Source organism: Anastrepha ludens, chromosome 3 (genome assembly GCF_028408465.1).
Source record: "Anastrepha ludens isolate Willacy chromosome 3, idAnaLude1.1, whole genome shotgun sequence".
In the NCBI taxonomy this organism is placed as follows: domain Eukaryota; kingdom Metazoa; phylum Arthropoda; class Insecta; order Diptera; family Tephritidae; genus Anastrepha; species Anastrepha ludens.
This window is the reverse complement of record NC_071499.1, coordinates 10,085,606-10,105,146: the sequence shown is the minus strand read 5'-3', so window position 1 is coordinate 10,105,146 and position 19,541 is coordinate 10,085,606. Positions and strand designations below refer to the sequence as shown.

Sequence of the window (19,541 nt, the reverse complement as noted above, 5' to 3'; positions counted from 1 at the left end):
CGCTAACTTAGTCTCAATAGCGACAGTTTATGATTTGAGAAACATTTTACAATTTTAATTTTTTTTTGGGTGGAACCAAATTGTGCGAAAATCTACGAGTACACCAATTTTTACGGCGTTCTCAAAGTGCAACGCCACTGGGCATTCAACTTGATTATCCACACGCACACACACACTTTTACCAACAGCACGCCTCTGTCTCTATAAGCGAATAGCACAGTATGTGTGTATGTGTGTATGCGTGCATGCATGTGCTTGCTTGTTCAGGCACTGTTCCGACAGTGGAGTGGGCCAAAGTGATTGAACTCACCCATTTTTATATGCTCCATCGCACACCGCTGCCAAGGCGCAGATAAACAAAAACAACAATACAGACAAAAGGAACAAAAATAATAAAACTGAAGAAAAACAAAAAAAAAAAAACACCTAACACAAAAAACATACAAACATATGCGCAACAAACAGTTGGAGCACAAGTTTGTTGTTGCAAGCGGAGAGTGGAGCATTGGAGTGGGGTAGTGAACAAAGAACCAAATTGACCAAGATAAAGGAAGAAGAGTTGTCAGACAGCTACATGCATATGGTATATAATAGATTGATGTATGTGTGTGTGTGTGTGTGTGTGTGTGCATATACATATAAAAAATACATTTTCACATATAAAAAATACATTTTCACATATAAAAAATACATTAAATGCACATCTAATAATTTTAAATTTGTGAGACTATCTGAAAACTTGTACTAAACTTAAACAATTTCCGTAAACAGTAACCATTATTAATCTTGTTTTTTTATTTGTCACCATCTCATCTGTGTGAATTCTTGAAAATTGTATCATTAAGCGGCTCATGGTGAGTGAGAAGTTCATGTCATCATAAAAGTAATTTAATAATTTAATTGCAAAATTAAATAACGCATGATTTATATGGCTGAAAAGACAGACCCACCATCCCACGCGCCCATACAGATTCGTAGCGAGCAAATCAAGCGGTCGCAGTTCAAGATGGAGAGGCTGGATGGTGTGGGTTCCAATGGCTATATATGCATGTATGTGTGCAAGTAGGTACACTTCGAGTATATGACAGAGGAGAAATGCACACTTTTGCCATTACATTGCATTGTTTTTGTTCCACCAAATATTTATATTTTATATCGCAATTCTATTTTTATTGTTATTTTAATTTCATTAATCGTCCGCTCAGCTGTTCAATCAAGTATTTCACTTTCTCAACGCGTGCTCTCTTTCTAGTTCTTCTGTCTCTGTCTCGCACCTATTTTCGGCGACAGCGAGTATGAGCGCATTTTGTTTGTTGCATTTTCAGTACATTGCTTTCCTATTTTTAAAAGTTTTGGAAATTGAGTTTTGTCTTTTTCTATATTTTATAATTTTATTTTTATTACCTTCTATCTTCGATTTTATTATCCCCGAATACCCCTCACTGGAATATCAAGATGAAAACACGAATAACAAGCATCTGTATGTGTATGCACAAGTGTATTGTACCACTATACCCAACAGGAAAAACTTCAACTGATGAAGACATTTTCTGTTTTGAACAAATAACATTTTGCCAATTGCAACGCAAATATGCTTCCCGAACGTGGTGTCGTGCGATGAATACGGCTGTTAATGCAGTAACTGACTGATTCGAATGGAACTGAAAGTTGATGTTTTTTTTTTCGAGTTTAATAATTTATGAGGATGGATCAATAAGTCGCTAACAGTTGGAACAGATGGCGTTGCCAATATCCCACTTATAAAAAAAAAACATAAAGAAAGAGGAAAAGAGTACACCGTAATTTTCTAACTTTTCTTTCAAATTGTTTAATTTTGTCACCAATTTGAAACAGAGCAGTATTTTCGTAAAAATTTATAAAAATGAACTTTGTGCGCTCAAAATAAATTTTTTTTCGAGAAGCAAACAAAAAATTGTTTAGTTGCATGGGAATTATTCATCAAATGCTTTACTCAATTTTTGTGTGATCGTACCACAACTAACGTTGAATATTCTGGTCGCCTAACTGAGGTCACCACACCAGAAATGGTCATCAATACAATTCAGAGTATGAGGAATCTACAGGTTTATCACATGAATTGGATTTGATTTGATGCTATAGAAATACGCGTAGAATGATTTCCGCACACGCAAACTCAGTCGTTTAACAACTTTAAAAGGGTGTTTTTTAGCATTGTTCACATCGATTACATTGAAAAGGGTAAAGCGATCACTTGAATATATTATCAGAGGTAGGAAAAGTTTTGTTGTTAATGTTGCAACATAAACATTCTCCATACATTTACGGAGAATGCTGATTAAGTAACAGACCTTGACCGGATATAAATCCGGGCTCCGGTTATGTAGAACCGACTGCTTTGTCGACGTTGCGTCCAAATGGATGTAATTTACACTGATTTCTCTAAAGCTTTTGACACGATTTTCCACGAAATCTTAGTTGCTACATAAATTGGCAAATTTTGGTTTTCATTCTATTTTTATGGAATGGATTGAATCGCATCTGGACAACAGTCTAGTGCTGTTATTGACGGTATTTCATCGAAACCATTTATTGCCTCCTCTATCGTTTTTTATTCCCTTCACAAATGACATTTTCTCGTATTTCTCTGTAACGAGATTTCTTCTTTAAACTGATGCCTTGAATATATACTCTGAGGTCTTAATGACTCAGTTGTTTTACAGTCAGAACTCAATAAGCTTTATAACTGGTGTGTAATTAATCGCTTTTCCCATAACATCAAAAAATGTCACAAAACAACGTTTTCTAAGCTGCTCAGGCCATTCATTACATCGTACCATTTAGCTAATATCACTCTTCAATCCGTCGACGAGATTAAGGACTTATAGCTCCTGGTGACGCTCAAGCATGCATGTCCTGCAGCTTATATGTGTGCGTGTCGGGTGACACACGAACTTGCTTCGTGTCACACATACTTGTTGTCGGCTTTTGCATGATGAGAGTCAAAAATTTTAGATAGAAATTTTTGATTCATGCACCCGACGCGCACACATATATCTAAGCTGCAGGACATGCATGCTTGAGCGTCACTAGGAGCTATTAGAGAGGTTTTTTTTTATTCAAAATTCTAATTTACTTTGCATATAAATTATATTACTTCAAAGTCACTTGCTGGCATTTGTTAGCCGTGATTCTTCGCAATTCTTTGACGCTTACACACTCAAGATTCTATACTCTTCGGTCTGTTCGGTCTAAATTGGAATACGCTGTTTTTATCTGGAGACCGTATTACGCTACTCATATAAACCGATTCGAGAGTTTACATTTTGCTTTGCACTGCTAAAATTTTTCCTATTCCATCTTATAATTATTGCTGCCAATTAATTGGTTTATTATCATTAAATAATAGACGTTCTCTTTTGGCTTTTTCATTTATTCTCGATATCCTTTTGGGTAAAATCGACTCCTCGTCCCTTCTTAGGTTAATTGATTTTAATATGCCATGTTGAAATCTTCGCAGTTTCGATACATTTTTTTATCGGCTTATATAATACGTTTTACAATCCGAACACTCCATTTAATAGAGCTTTGTCAGAGTTCAATTTGTTCTCCAATTTTTTAGATTTAGTCTTTTAGCATTCGATTCTGAATACTCTACTATTTTTTGAACAAAAAAAGTACAGGGCCGTCGAGGTAAATCCGGAAAACATTTCGAAAGCTCTGAAGCAGTAACAGTTAAGTCTAAAACCGCTGATAAAGGGACATATTTTTAGTCTATATTTTCCTGATTGACATTGGAGTACCGGAGTAAGTGCTAGTGAAACGATGAGTCGAGAGCAGGACAGAAGAGCTGCGATACTAGAGTCACTTCGCGCCGGAAAAAGCCCTAAAGAGATAATTGAGTGGTTTGGCTACAAAAAAACGCAACCCTGGATGGAAGAGAATATGTGTTTCAGCAGGACTCTGCACCTGCTCACAAGGCAAAGAAGACTCAGGCTTGGCTCCAGAACAACCTACCCTCCTACCACTGGTCCCCGGATTTTTGGCCACCTTCAAGCCCAGACTGCAATCCTCTTGATTATTACGTGTAGGGCACAGTTGAAGCAAAAGTTAACGCAAAGCCTCATAACGCTAAGGACGCTCTGACGACAACCATCGAGGAAGTGATGACCACAATGGACAAAGAGGAGGTAGCTCGCGCATCTAGGCGCTTCTGGTCCCGGCTGGAGCAGGTAATTGCACGAGATGGAGGTTACATTGAATAATTTTCAACTATGATACGTATACTCACATTATACAGAGTTAAGTGCAAATAAAATTATTTTCGAGTAAATATCCAATAGTTTTGTTTTTAAGTTCAACATTCCGGATTTACCTCGACGGCCCTGTATATTTTGTATTTTTTCCGAATGTCTGAACCATTTAACTTTAGGCATGAATAAAAAAATAAATATGCTTTGTTCCGTTTCTAAATTGTCTACTGCTGAATTTCCTGCAGGGAACAAAAATGTAGGCAAAATTAAAAGTGCACACACTCATGCGCTGCAGCAATAGCAAGACAAAAAAAAAACAAACTCTATCAGAATCTGTAGTAGATGACTTTACTTTGAGTTTGATTAGCTTTTAGTGTTGCCATGCATACAGTTAAAATATTTGGTTTTGAAATACTTTATATTTGGTATGCAAATTTCAGAACTAATAATAATATAATATGATGTTGTTGTTGTTGATGTAGCAGCATAAACATTCTTCATACTTATACGGGAATGATGCTGAAGTGACAGTCCTTGGCCGGGTCGTTCCGGTTACGTAGAATCGACTGTCGTGGGATCATTTAGTTCGTATTATAACTGTTATAGCATAGACAGACGGCGGCGTGAATCGGGATTAACGACCTAATTCGGACTTATCTCAGGAATTAAGTGCAATTAATCCGCATCAACTGCTATACTTAATATATGTATAGTATGAATTACAACCCTATAGATTGTATATCAAACGTACTGCAACTTTCTCGTTCTCTTTCCTGAGACAGCATGGATGCAATGCTAGTTTGCACTAACACTTTCGAAAGTATATTAATTGTTTTGATATTTCGGTTTTTTTTTTTTAAATAAATATTTTTTAGCATAAGGGCAGCTGCTAATATCCGTATTTGTTGTCTGCGGTCTTTTACTGACGAAACTATTAAGCCAAGCAACTGTAAGGGTTTTGTTAGAGACGCTACAAATGTTTAACCTAAAATTTAATTTACTAGTTTGATCTATCTACATCTTTCTAAATGCCTAAACCTGAAAATTCGTTTGTAACTTATATAATACGTTCTTATACCATTCACCCGAAGGCAAGATGTACTATCTGTTTTTATTTTGTAAGCGACGGTGGGGTGACGTATTTAAAAAAATATATATACATATATTATATATTTAGAGAATTTATATGACTTATGTAAGAGGAAACAATGTTTTTTCTTTTCTTGTTTTTCATATTTATAATATTAGTACGTATTTTTATGGTCCGATAGTTAGTTAAGATATAATATTTTTACAGGATTCGTGGAATTTGGAGAATTCGTGTTTTGGTACATTTGTATGTATGCTCCCCATATACTTAAACTATAAACTAAAAAGTTTTGTTTATTTCGTTTAGATTTCTTCTCGCTATAACAATCGCTAGGTAAGCGAAAAAAGCTAATTTTTTTTTTGGCGAAGTCCATGCGGAATCTAAAAAATATCTGTAGCTCACAAAACCGAACAACAGAGCTACAAAATAAATTGTAAATGAAAGCGTTAGAGATTTAACTTTGCGTGACACTTTTTTTTTAAACCTTCAGTTGTCCACCCGTGTCTGGCCTTTTTTCAACCTATTCGAGGATCCTTTTTAAAAGATTATATCCATAAATCGATAGAAAATTAAATTTTTGGAAGCTACCTGGAAGCTAAAGTCATTAGTTATAATAGATATATGTATGTTGAATTCACGTCCAAAGTCGAAAATGTCTGGCCAGACTCGAGTGCCCAACAGAAGGTGAAGTCATAAAAAAAATCCAACCAGAGGTTATCTAATGTCTGGCAAATGCAAGCCATTGTTTGAAGACCTTTTGATATTTTTTTTACAAAGTGAGGATCGATTATACATTGAAGCTGTTGTTGAAACAGCATATAAAATTCCCCGTACATTTTTGAGGAACGCACAGAAGGCACATTCCTTGGCGACTGTCTTAGGATCGAGCCCATGCGTTACCGCAGGCAAGCCGAATTTATTACAGGTGATGGCAGCCGCATATTAGTAAAAACATAAGTACGTGTATTTCTTTTTGCTTTTTGAATTCCATCACGTCAAAATCAACATGCCCTCCTCCACACTTGCCATTTCGGTTACCCTCCAAGAACGCCAAAAAAAGGGTTGTTGTTATTGTAGCAGTAATAAAAGCCCCGTCAGTGTCGAGTATATCACCGGTCATCTTCATCTAGATCATCTAACGGTAGGCCCAGGAAACTAGCTGTTTCGACAGGTTGGGTTCAGAGGGAGAAGGGTGTTAGATGAGTGGGTTTTAAAGGGCATGTGAAAAGGTGGTTAGTGGCGTGCGGGGTGCCTTCCATTCCCATGGCATCCGGGTTTTTCCCGACAAAGGGCTGCCGCCCCAGTAAACTAGCCCAAAAAAAACGTCCTTTACCCCGCTTAAATTTTTTCAATCCCAATTCACTTTCTTGCTACCTTGTAATATTTCACGTTAGCTATTATTTGAATCATCAACTAAACACACAAATGTAAACAAAACAAATTACTTTGACGTTATTCATATCTACGGCGAAAAATCAGCTGGGCAGATGACATCACACGTAATAAATCTGCCTTGACTGCAGGTATGTCATACAAAAACAAAATGTTAGCGATCGTTTATTAATCTAACGATAGATATATTGTTTTCCCTTTTCCCTTCATACCAACATCGCACATAGTTTTGAAATTTATTGTTTTTTCGTCCTGTTCATCAAATTTACCGGAGCTCATTATCGAATTGCATCATCAGTCAAAAATGGTGTAATCTCTTTTCAAAACTCCGAAACATAAACAAGCAAGCTTTGCGCTGATATATTTTTATATATTTTTTTAATATTGGCAGCTCTGATCTTCGCCCGTTTGTTGGGTTGGTCAGCTCGTCTCCTTACTTTTTGATTTCTATCTTCGCTGGCGTTTATTTTTTATTTTTTTGTGTTTCTGTTTTTGTTTTCCCCGTTTCGTTCTTTTTGTATTTGCTTACTTTTGTTGTTGCTACAATTGTATTTGCTGCAGCTGATTATGACAAAGCAATTAAACAATTCTTCAAATTTAACGATGACATTGGCCTAAAATAAATTTACAGAAATATCACCATAAAAGGGAGCAGAACTTACGAGGTAGGGTGAAAATGTAATAATACAAATAAAGCGTGGAAAACATATATTTTTTAAAGATATGGGCACTTATTGAATATTTATTTAAAAATATACAAAGGTATGAAGCAACACCACAGCGCAGCACTTAGCAGAAACAAAAAAATAATTAAAAAAAAAGGAAAAAACACTGCCTCAAGTACGAGCAGGTATGTATGCACATACCTGCATAGATGTGGTTTAGGTAGACATGCCATGCGGGGCAGGAACACTACATACGAATGTATGTATGTATATTACAAACAAACAAACAACAAAATGTGAGACATTCGCTAGTCAGTTTGCTCGCTCGCTTGCTTACTTATGAAACACAAAATAACATCAGCAACGCAAACGTCAGCAGAAATAAAACTAATTTTCACAAAATTCAATTCCCAGCATTTTAAAAATGCAATTTCACACTCGCTTATTAATGGATTCGATTTTTTCATCATTTCGGATGTGCCATAATATTACTATTTGTTATTGTTTTTTACCTTTATGTTTTATTTTTAATTTTTAGCGTTTTTCCTCTTTCTTGACACAACACGTCGTTTTTTTTGCAATTGAGCAGAGACAAAAAACACCAAAAAAAAAGTTATTTTAATTCTGCGGATACTTAAAATTCGAGTACACAAACTGGAGTAAATCCACCGTCTCGGAATCACAGCGCTCACCTCGACTTGGTTACGATGCACGGTAAACACTGAACTGAACTTTGCTATGCAGTGTAGAGCAGCTGAATGTTTGTGTATGCCAAAACCCCTCTTTGTTTGTAAATATGTGTGTATGTATATTTGTAAGTGCATTTGTATACCCACACGAACGTCAGAGGCATGCCCAAACATACCCTGTCGGTACCAGCTAAAAAACTAAATTAGAGGAACGATTTTTTTGTTCAAAACTAATGCTCATATGACGACACAATTATTTTGACAACGTTATTTTATATTTGCAGATTCAATAACTACGACAGTTAACAGCTTAAAGGGTTCATTAGGGAGCATAATCTGAAATTTTATTGAAAACGAATTTACATAAGATGAAAGAGATGATGATAAAAAAGGGTATATGCTTGTACAGGGTGGACCATATAGCGTTTGCTTTTTGAACCACCTATTTTTTTGAGAATGGTAACACAAATGACATGTCAAATGTGTTCATAATTTCCTTAAAGGTTTGATATTTACGAAATGGGACGCTATACGCTTGAACAAAATTGGGAAATATTGAAAACTTATTTCCAAAGTGGTGAGTCGTGTTCTTCTTTTCTGATTTTCACATCGGTGGCTACGTCAATAAGCAAAATTGTCGGATTTGGGGCTCAGAAAATCCACACGTTACTGTAGAGAAGCAAATGCATCCACAACGAGTCACTGTTTGGTGCGGTTTTTGGTCTGGCGGCATCATCGAGCCATTTTTTTTTTTCGAAAATGAGCGAGGAGCCACGGTTACAGTAAATGGCGAGCGTTACTGTGACATGCTCAACGAGTTGTTTCCAAAAATTGAAGAGGATGACATGGACGACATTTGGTTTCAACAGGACGGTGCAACTTGTCACACTGCCAAAGTTACACTCGAACTTTTGGCTACCGTTTTTGAAAACCGAATAATCAGACGAAATTCCGAAATCAATTGGCCGCCTCGGAGCTGTGATTTAAGCCCGTTGGACTATTTTTTGTGGGGAGCCGTTAAGGACAAATGCTATGCGAACCATCCAGAGACGATTGATGCTTTAAAACACGAAATCGAAGTTTCCATTCATGAAATTGGAGCCCAAACAATCGAAAATGTGCTTAAAAATTGGGTTGATCGAATGGCCTACTGTAAAGCCAGTCGTGGCAGTCATTTGAACGATATTACTTTTCATTCATAAATGACAATGTTCAATCTTCAAAATAAAAATAAAAATTTTAAAAAATATTGATTAGTTTTTTTTATAGCCGATTCAAAAAGAAAACTTTACATGGCCCACCCTATACAAATCGTAGTAATAAAAAAATATGCACAGGTTCTTTTATTTATAAAAGTTTCAATGCACCTGGCAGAGGCTTAAACACCACTTTCAAAATTTCACAACATGAAGGCGAAGTGGAAAAATCGAACATGCGCAATACAATGCAGTGAAAAATTGACCAATTGGTGTGATAAGAAAAAATCGTGTAAGTATACGATGAGAAGACCAATTGGAAACTAGTTATATTTCCTACAGGGTATAGGCATATTGTAGTACATACATAAGATTGCATGATTGTATACGATAATGTGTAGATATGTATATTGCCTTTTTATAAATGCGTATGGGAAAAAGTAAACATAATAGAAATAACAACAAAACAGATGAGAACAGCAACAGCAACAGCACATGGAACCTGGGGAAATGACGGAAAAGCAAATAACCAAGGACAATCTTGTAAAGTTGAAAAACAAATGCAAAAACAAAACAGTGCTCAATAAACACAAAAAAGCAATAGCAAAGAGTACGCACACACACAAACATGCATAGCTGTATACTTCTGTTCGTTCGTGTGTGCAGATACAAAAAAAAAAAATACATACATACATATATAGAACTGAGAAACCAGCTGGAGGTGTAATAGGGGAAGTGTTATTGTGTATGTATTTATATGTACTCATCGCTAATGTAAACACGAATGTTAATAGAAGAGAAGGAGTGCGCTCAATGCGCAGAATCGTTGCAATAAACAATCAAGCAGCTGGTTTTACAGGGCTGCCATGAAAAAATGATAAAAGTACTTCAAGTTCCATGGGTTTAGACAAATTTAACAGCGAAGTGGTGCTTTACACACTTAATTCATTATTATAATGTAAGGCGCGCGCGTACTTGTGCTAAATTTGAGAAACTCAAATTTTCAGCAGCAATTTTCAAATCTGTTTCAGATTAAAAAACAACTAATAAAACTTCATAAGTGAAATTTATAAATTTGCTTTATTTATTTGCTACTCTATTTTTCGCGACTTTTACAGCCGAAGACGTCAGTCCAGCAAATAAACAAACCTTTGTTTACAAGTTACTTTGACTACAAATGCTTGCTGAAAACTTAAAAACCTGGGAGGATAATCTTGGCTTTGTTTTTCATTTTCAATTTGGCCCACGTTAGGTTTTAGTGGCAGTCGGTTTAGAATAGCCAACTTACTTCGACCATGTAGGCCCATTATGGTACCACTGTGTAACACGGGAACTTTAGTGTTTATTTATCATGGAAGCATTTAGATGCTTTTATGAAGCGTAGGATAGCTTTCATCCCAACACCAGATAATTCTGTAAGAGTGAAAATAACTTCCTAACTTCTAGCTAAGGCTGGACAATTACAGAAGAAATGTTGACTTTGGATTTAGTTTGTGGATTTATAGGCTGTTTCGTACTCTTTGCGAGGATTTTCTTTATGACTGCCAGACCTCTCCGATGCTCAGAGTTTTTCCATGTGGAGTTTTTTCCATTTTTCCATTGCAAGAGCCTTAAGTGAGCTCAACAGAATTTATAAATATTTTTTTATATTGAGTTTACATTTTTAAAATATCGCTTTACGTATTCTTCGAATTCTTTTCGTAAGTATTTTATTTTTTCTGCCTTTTGCCTTTAAGAATTTTTATTGTTTATTGGCTAAACAAAATAAAAATAAAATAAAAATAAGGTAAAATTAAAACAAATTTAAAATTAAATAAATTAGTTACACCTGTTACATCTTTATTACTTCTAATACCTAATTTTAATTCTCAACCTCAATACATTTTCCGAAATTCTGAGACCGTTTTCTCTAACAGTCCTGTCACAATGGGTCCATTGCGGTAACGAATTTGATTGAAAGGAAAACACATAGATATGTTATGTGTGATTATGTGTTAGTCCATGAACGGTGGCGCCCTCGACTCAAATAGACATAATCTATTTTGCTCTCAGTCAAATTCGTTGCCGGAACGGACCCATTGTGACAGGCCTATACGCCTGCTAAACCTAACATCCATTAAGCAGGCCACAAATACGGCACAATTCCCAACGATGTGTGCCTAGTCCGTAGTACGCACACTGTACTGTTAACATGCGAAACAAAAAAGCCCATGACGCGATTGCTCAATACAATTATTTACTTGTGCATTAAGAAAACAGACGAGAAAAAAAAGCAAGTTTACATGAAAAAAGTGCGTGTAGCGTAGTACACATAACAGAAGTGAAACTTTCAAGGCAGATAAAGAAAGAGGGAGAGATTCGAGAGAGAAAGAATATATATCTAAATAAATTCACAACATTTGCAGAGAATATAAATAGTCAAAATTTACAAAAAACGGAGAAGGGTCGACGGGTGTAGGTGAACGCCGGACACAAACCGTGGCAAAACACGCACTACTCCGACCATTTATCACCCGCACAAACGCATAGATTCCAGGTTCGCAGCAACGGCACAAATTACCGCAAGGCAATACCAATAAATCCGACGCCGGAATGGATAGCACTTTATAGTACGCACAAGCACTGGCCAGGAAACGGAAATAAGCTCCAAAAAGTAGGCACCAAAAAAAATTGGGACCAAAAAACGCCCAAACAGTAGGCTCCAAGGAAATATAAGACCAAAAAATAGGCACCACAAATATATTTCCTACAAGTTTGCACCAACAAACAAGCGCCAAAAAGTAGGCTGTGTTATTTCTCACCATAAATTAGCAACCACAGGGAAAAACTCAGAAAAAATAGCCTAAAGTGTATCTAAGATATATATAAGGTATACTATAGCTCTCTCTTTCCTTTTCCTCTACGTTATATCTTTTTTCTCGCTCGCGGAACAAAAATGCCCAAAACGTTGCATGGCCTTGAAATTTAGCTCTCCATTCTCGCTCGTCCGTCGACGCCTAAGAAGTTGCACTTCAAAAATGTTTGCAAAATAGGAGCAATCGTTCTCATATTAAGTTGTTAGGAAATATGGGATTGAGTGCTCCAGAGGAGTATACAAATCTTTTATTAATAATTGTCATTTTACCGCTTACTCTTATCTCGACAACAGCCAGTAAAAAATGAGAAAATCCACAAACTGGGCTACAAACTAGCAACAAATCCTTGGTAAATGAAAATTGACAGGTTAATGAAAATTTTCAATTACTTGGGATTTGCGCCCGCACTTTGCCATACATGATGGATTTTCTTCCAACTGCAACAAATCGCTGGGAATTGTGCGCTGTTTATGGCCAGCTTAACCGTTTAGACCGTTTTCTTTATGTCTGTTAAGCCCGACAGCCGTCAATAGTAGCTATTGTATTGAAAAATGTTGTTCGAAGTCGTTTTGCGAGCATTAGCGCATTTGGTGACGCAGCGAATATTTTAAACCAAATCAGCTGAAGTGTTGGTTTATTATTAAAACTATTAAAACATTCACAAGTCCATTGAGATTTGATTCCAATTATTTCAGGCTTTGAGATTAACAATCTAGAACAAATTACATACTAAACAGTATGTTTCATTAAACTAAGAGTACATTGATTCGATATTCCATTAATTAAAATAAATTCATTTACAGCTCAATCTAATAACAAAAAGAGTGGCTGGAATTTAGAACAATGTATATTTTGGAATTTCTGGCAAACTATAATGTTTTTTTTAATGAAACTTGGTGGAGATGTTAGTGAGGTGTTAAGGAACACTCTTTATAACTTTAAATTATTCGGGAAATAATAATTTTTTAATTATTTACATTCAAAATGCCCTCGGGAACTTCACTATAATTTGCCACATTACACTCTATATTGTTTAACATTTCACTAAAATTCACCAAATATACACTCCCACGCGTGTTTTTACCGATTTTTATGCTAATATTTTAATTATATCTATTAAAATTAAATGCAAATTCATTTGCCTATGCAATCACATTCCAATTTTAAGCGCGAACAAGAAGAAGATTTGAAATACAACAGTATGGTGTTGCCGGATGCCTGCATATGAAAACACGCGAAAACCGCCCACGCGAAAAGGAGTTCTACACAAAAATACTGTGGATTGCGTAGCCGGAGTTGGACTGATGAGGGTTATTTTTTTGAAGCGCAGCCGAAGGCCGCCCACGCGAATAGGAGTTCTATGCAAAAATACTGTGGATTGCGTAGCCGGAGTTGGACTGATGAAGGTTATTTTTTTGAAGCCCTGCCGAAGGCCGCCTACGCGATAAGGAGTTCCACGCAAAAATACAGTGTTAATTAATTTAATTTAATTTTAATTACTTTATTATTTTTTGTGATCCGCTTAATATCTTTAAATTACAGCAAAAAATACTGCAGTTTTACAATGAACCTTCCACTGAACATCCCTGCGTACGAACTTCGTTTTCATTTCAGGTGTATGGCAACACTAACTTTTCGCTAAATTAGAGAATTTTAACATTAAATTACTTAAAAACTATAAGCCTCCGGCAGGTTCTGTTTTCAGTTTTAAGATGGGGATACACCCCTCTATCACCCCCTTTTTACCGTTTTTTCCAAAGCGATATACACTATACTAAATTTTAGCCAAAAGAGTAATAAACGTACTTCAAAATAAATTCTCTCTCTCTGTGAATACATTATGAAAATGCAGTACAAAGCAACAACACAAAAGGGGAACCAAACAATATCAGCCAATATGCTGATTATGCAGAGAAATGTGATAATTGAAAGCTAAAAAAGGGACCAAAGAAAAAAGGGAGTAAAAATACAAGCAAGCACAGCTACCACACTGAATAGATTTAATAACAAACGAAAAATACCAAAAAACGGAATGATGAAAATATATCTGATTTGCTTTTACTCATTTTAGTTTTGCTTACTTCTGCATTGTTGTTTTTGTTTCTAGTTCGTAATCGTATGAAATTTGAAAGCAAATACAAACAAATAAGAAGCATTGTATAATGAAATGATAATTTTAATAATCACACGGATTTATGAACTTAACTGCGTAGAAAGCTAACGAGACATTGGGCCTCGCTACCCTATCGAAATGGGCATAGCAGATGCGTTTAGCAACTCAAAGTGCGTGACATATTTGGGGATTGAACATAGTTTGTGCGTCGTAGATACATAGCTAGCATCTAACTGCGCAGTGCTGCTGCTGTTTGGAACAAAGCGACAATTTCAATTTGCTGGTACTGCGTTTAAATGTTAACATCGATTTAATACCATTTATAATTATCAACACGTCACACTTTATTGCTTCTTCAATTTTGAGGTCAACGCTTTGACTCTAAAGTTATAACTTTGTCAAGCAAACCCCAATTAGCGAAGATAATCCGCAACCAATGACTGCAAAGTCAATCGATAAGGGGTTAGGCTAGCGACCTTCCTTCTTTAACCACTTATAACCATGACGTAGTTGGGAGGCATATTCGCCAAGAGCAGTTATCGGATACACAAAGTGGAAGGAGTATGAAATTGTGACTATTTGGTAATACTCACTTGCACAATTGATAATTTTTGCTGAATTGTTAATTAGACGTGTTCTTTGCACAAAATTTTCGTAAAATCACTTAGAAAATTGCATCGATTTACTCTCATTTAAATACCTACATATATACGTATTTAATTTCTTAAGTGTTTAATTCTTTTACAGTTTTTTTACGCACTTTTCATTTAGTCGTATTCTTTAGGCTTGCACTTTGGAGTCCAGATTGTTACACATCATTCGTCGATAGTTTATTGTCTTAGTTGTATACTCAATCAGATCACTACTTTTAAAGTTGAAAACTTTTCCTTAAATTGCTAAATTTTACACAATTTGCACCAGCACTCTCTTAACTATTTTTATACACCTCCAGCTGACAATTCTGCCAATACTGTTTTTTTCGTTCACATTTTGTTCGATAGTTCTTCTCATTGCAGGGTTGCACTTTCACGCACAGGTGGTGGAACGTACTCATGCACCAAAAAGTATTTAATTTTAAATAAAGTTAAGCAGTTGTATGAAATAATGCTTACATAATTTTTATTTATTATTATTATTTTTATTTAAGGTTTCTTCAATTATTCTGCGGACAGATTGAAGATTTATTTGGCCAGCTTGAAAGCTAAAACGCCAACTCCAATTGTATGAATTGTTTTACTTTGGGTTTTAGTTTGAATTGCTTCGGGAAAGTTATTGATGGCATTGTATTGTGCTTCGATAGAATTATATATAATTTTGCAAAATACATAAAGTGAAATAAATATATGACGTATAATGTTTCTGTATGCTTCTTTGGCATGTGTGTTGTCATTGACTTATGGACTAGCGCTTTCTTTATATTGTTTTTTGTTAAAAAAATTCCATATTGCGATTGAAAAATAATATAATTTAAAACGAATATAATTTTTAAGAAAAAATTAATCAAATCATCAAAATAATCCCGAACACTTGTTGAAATATTTATAACGAGTTGTAAAAGATTATTTAACAATCAACAATGTTCCTGTAGAAAGAATAAATAAATTCAAATAACTTGGTTGCCTTTTCAACGAAAACTGGGATGCCTCAACAGAAATAAGATCTCGCCTCAAAATGGCACGATCCGCATAAAGTTTTAAAATGTCGCGACTTCAATCTTCAACTAAAAATGCGCTTCTTAAAATACTATGTATGGTCAGTTTTGCTATATGGCATGGAAATATGGACCATAAAACTCTCCGACATGAATAGACTGGAAGCATTTGAAATGTGGCTTCTCCGGAGATTGCTCAAGATGTCATGGATCGATCACGTTTCTAATGAAAAAGTGCTGCGAAGAGTTCACGGCGGCAGACAATTAAACAAGGGCATCAAATGACGAAAAACTTCACATTTAGGGCATATTGAATGAACAGTTGCAAGTCATATTGGAGGGCAAGATTGAAGGAAAAAGAGGTATCGGGCGTAAGCAGTTTTCTTTGTTGAGGATCATAAGGCAGTGGTCCGGGATACAACGTGTGGGGCACCTCTTGGAAGAAGTTCGAGACCGCGAATTAATCTCAAATATAGTTCAAAATTTAAATTTAAAAAAAGAAAAAAAGGAAAAAAAAATTGTAAAAAAAATTGTATTACTTTTAAATTGTATAATCGGTTACATTCGATTACGAATAGCAAATAAAGAAGAAGAATTAAAAGAGAGGGGAAACACAAAAAAAAAGTTTAACATACACAGATAACCAAATGTTTATTTCCATAAGCGTACGTCAAATACTTATTCCACTTTGTCTCAAGGCGAATCAATTCAAGGTGGAGCATTCGAACAGATAGATGAAATTAGTATGCCGGGTATTTACAGCACAACAACCACTTTACGTCATTCCGTTTCACTGACATTTCTAAATGAAAGGTGAATGGAAGTAGAGAAACCATCGACCCTAACCACACCAACTTCTAATAGATATGCCTTGACGTTGTTGTTGTTGTTGTGTCAGCATAAACATTTCCCATACATATACAGCGAATGCTGGACAGTCCTTGGTCGTTTATAAATCCGGATCGTTCCGGTACTTAGAACCGACTGTCGTGGAAACGTACGTTCCCTAATACACTTGTCTATACACGTTGTCTAATACGCTACTGATATTTAGAACCCGGGCTTCGATTTACATTTAATAACTCACAAAATATTATATATGCACATAATAAAAAACAACTTATTTTGGCAAATTATTAAACTAAAAAAACAACATTTTAATCTCACTTACAGTATTTTTTAAATGTCACACGACACCACGTTCTGGATATAATAAATAACGATTTGAAAATCTTTCCACTCACACGTACGAAATCCCTCAATTGCAATATGCGCTGTGGCAACCTACCTTTTTGCTGTGTTGTGAGAGAAAGAGGAAGAGTGAGAGAAATGGCAGCGAAATTGTAATGTCGCAAATTTGTATTCAATTTGTAAGCAACGCAGATAATTGTGAAACAAAAAAACATTGTAATCAAACCGGAAGAATTTCAAATATTTGGTAAGTAAATCATTAAAGTGAATAGCATTAAATGGATGAATATAGAAAGGTGCAAAAACATCATTTATCTTTGGAACTGTTGACTTTCTGTGGCGACGCTACGACTGCGATGGTGACGCCGCATTGATGTGCAAATAGAATGGTGAAAATATATATTCACATACATATGTATGTATGTAGGTCTAAAAAAGAGCAGAGAACTAAATAAATTTATTAAAATTTGCGAGCATAAACTAATCCATTGTGGAAATACAATATTTGTGTTACATTTTTAATGCTTTAACGTCATAATTGTAAGCTTCTACATTCGCACAAATTTACGTGCATAAGTAAGTACATATGTACATACATATCTACGGTGTGTTTTGATTTTTTTTTGTCGATTTGGCGAAAACAAATTAACTTCAGCCGCAGTGCTCCAACGCATTACTTTTTTTTCAAACGATGTAATAGCTATTTAAATTGTGTAGGAATTAACCAATTTATACAATCATAAATATAGTGGAACATGAAATTCTGATTGAGCACATTGAAAAATCGGTACGCGATTTAAAATCTCCTGTTTCTACGTATCGTTCATTTACTTCAATAGTGTCAATTCATTTTTGTTTTTAGATAAGTGCAGAAATGATCACAAATTGTTTGTTATGCTGTTTTTTATGCTTGGTTATATCTTTTAACAGTAACTCAGTTATTTTTACTTAGAGAGGCATAATAAATTGTATATTTTGAAGGCCTCTTTCCCTGACATTTTCGTTTCTCGAGTTATGACACTAACCATGTAAATGGCCACTGGCCCAGTATATCGTCCACTTTTGTTAATCAATCGGTCCGATACTATTTACCATGAACCACTTATCACTGTCGGTACGTATTTGTCATTCAATTATTTCCATTCCTCCCACCTCCTCAGCGTTTTGTATGAAGGGAGCACCTTCTGAGCGGACTGAGTAATGAGTGCCAACGCAGAAATCAGGTGATTCGCAAAATGACTTTGTGTGCAACTAATCGATGCTGTTTTGTAAGTCGCATTGAAGCGGTCTGCGTGATTGGTAGGACGAGCAGTAGGGCGGTAGTTGGCGGGTGCGTTAGATAGTTCATGGAATGTTAAGCTGCAATAGCAATGAAGCAGTGTAGTACGAGGGCTACTGATAAACTTGTACAAAAACAGCAACTACTCTGAGAACCCGATTAGTATATACTGGGGAAATTTCGCAGTAAACTTTTGTACCACTGGCTCATTGACTTGCATGTTGCATTCATGTGCACTTATATACATACATGAAGGTGATTCAACAAATTACTTAAAAATAAATAGTAAACAAAGCGAGCTCATCTATTTTGCTATTTTGAGCTGTAATCAATTTTAGCACGCTTCACAGTTTTGTATTTATTTTCAATTTGCAATTCATTTTTTATATTTCTATTATTTCCTTATCTGTTATATATATTTTCCCATATTAGAGCAGAGAGTTTAATTTCATCACCGGCGAGCCGGCTTAGGAACTGCTTATGAGTCGGTACAAAGTTCCCTTCTTTAAGTTCAAAGCTATTACGTACGCACAAAATGATTAAAAATATGTGCGCATCTCAAAGCAATGAATGTTTTTAGTGATATGAAAATGTTAGCAAAAAAATTAGTGTTGTTGTATTCCCTTTACATTTTTGGGTAATGGTGCTGCATTGACGTTTTAGGAAGTAACAATCTCGGGTTCGTCGGCAAAGTACCCTACCAGAATTGGATGATGGAAACCAATATATATTAAATTCTGTGAAAAAAGTACCGCGAATTGTTCAATAAAACGCAAAGTAATTGTTTAATTATCAAAATTTATTTTGTCGCTTTCAAAATAGGCTTCACTCGAAGCAAAACTCATATGCCAAGGATTAGTGTAGTCATCGAAGGACCTTTGAAATGCTTTTGATGAGATCTTCTTCAGCGCATTCTTCTTAATGGCCCCTATCGACTCGAAGTGGCGTCCGCGGAGTGGCAATTTAAGTTTTGGGGAAAGGAAAAAGTCACAGGGGGCAAAATCCGGTGAATACGGTGGTTGTTCAATGATATTTGTCGAGGTTTTGGACAAAAAAGTATTAACAATATGACCCTTGAGATCCATGAGTTTTCTTTCCACAAATTGGGCCGTTTCCTGCTCACAAACGTCGCATAACTTCCAAATAATATTCTTTATTTACCGTAAAATCATTTGGAACGAATTCCGA

At 35.6% G+C, this 19,541-nt stretch overlaps 2 protein-coding genes and 1 long non-coding RNA gene across 9 annotated transcripts in view; 2 read left to right on the top strand and 1 right to left on the bottom strand.

Annotated features, from left to right (window-relative positions):
- LOC128857000 (ubiquitin-conjugating enzyme E2 H) overlaps positions 1–15,218 on the bottom strand; it is a 43,342-nt gene extending 28,124 nt beyond the window's left edge. For 2 of the 4 annotated variants that reach the window (XR_008453888.1, XM_054092502.1), the window contains exon 1: positions 14,826–15,218. The gene's annotated coding sequence lies outside the window, so the exon portion shown is untranslated. Of the gene's footprint in view, positions 1–7,891; positions 8,116–14,825 lie in introns of those variants that run through there. The other 2 variants (XM_054092504.1, XM_054092503.1) reach the window with 2 other exon arrangements.
- Positions 14,290–15,577, top strand: LOC128857001 (uncharacterized). Its single transcript, XR_008453889.1, has 3 exons — positions 14,290–14,814; positions 15,234–15,315; positions 15,380–15,577. It is a non-coding gene; the product is annotated as an uncharacterized LOC128857001 (long non-coding RNA).
- Positions 15,578–17,191: 1,614 nt separating this feature from the next.
- Positions 17,192–19,541, top strand: part of LOC128856999 (lysophosphatidylcholine acyltransferase) — a 39,243-nt gene continuing 36,893 nt past the window's right edge. For 3 of the 4 annotated variants that reach the window (XM_054092501.1, XM_054092500.1, XM_054092498.1), the window contains exon 1: positions 17,192–17,321. The gene's annotated coding sequence lies outside the window, so the exon portion shown is untranslated. Of the gene's footprint in view, positions 17,322–17,630; positions 17,651–19,541 lie in introns of those variants that run through there. The other variant, XM_054092497.1, reaches the window with a different exon arrangement.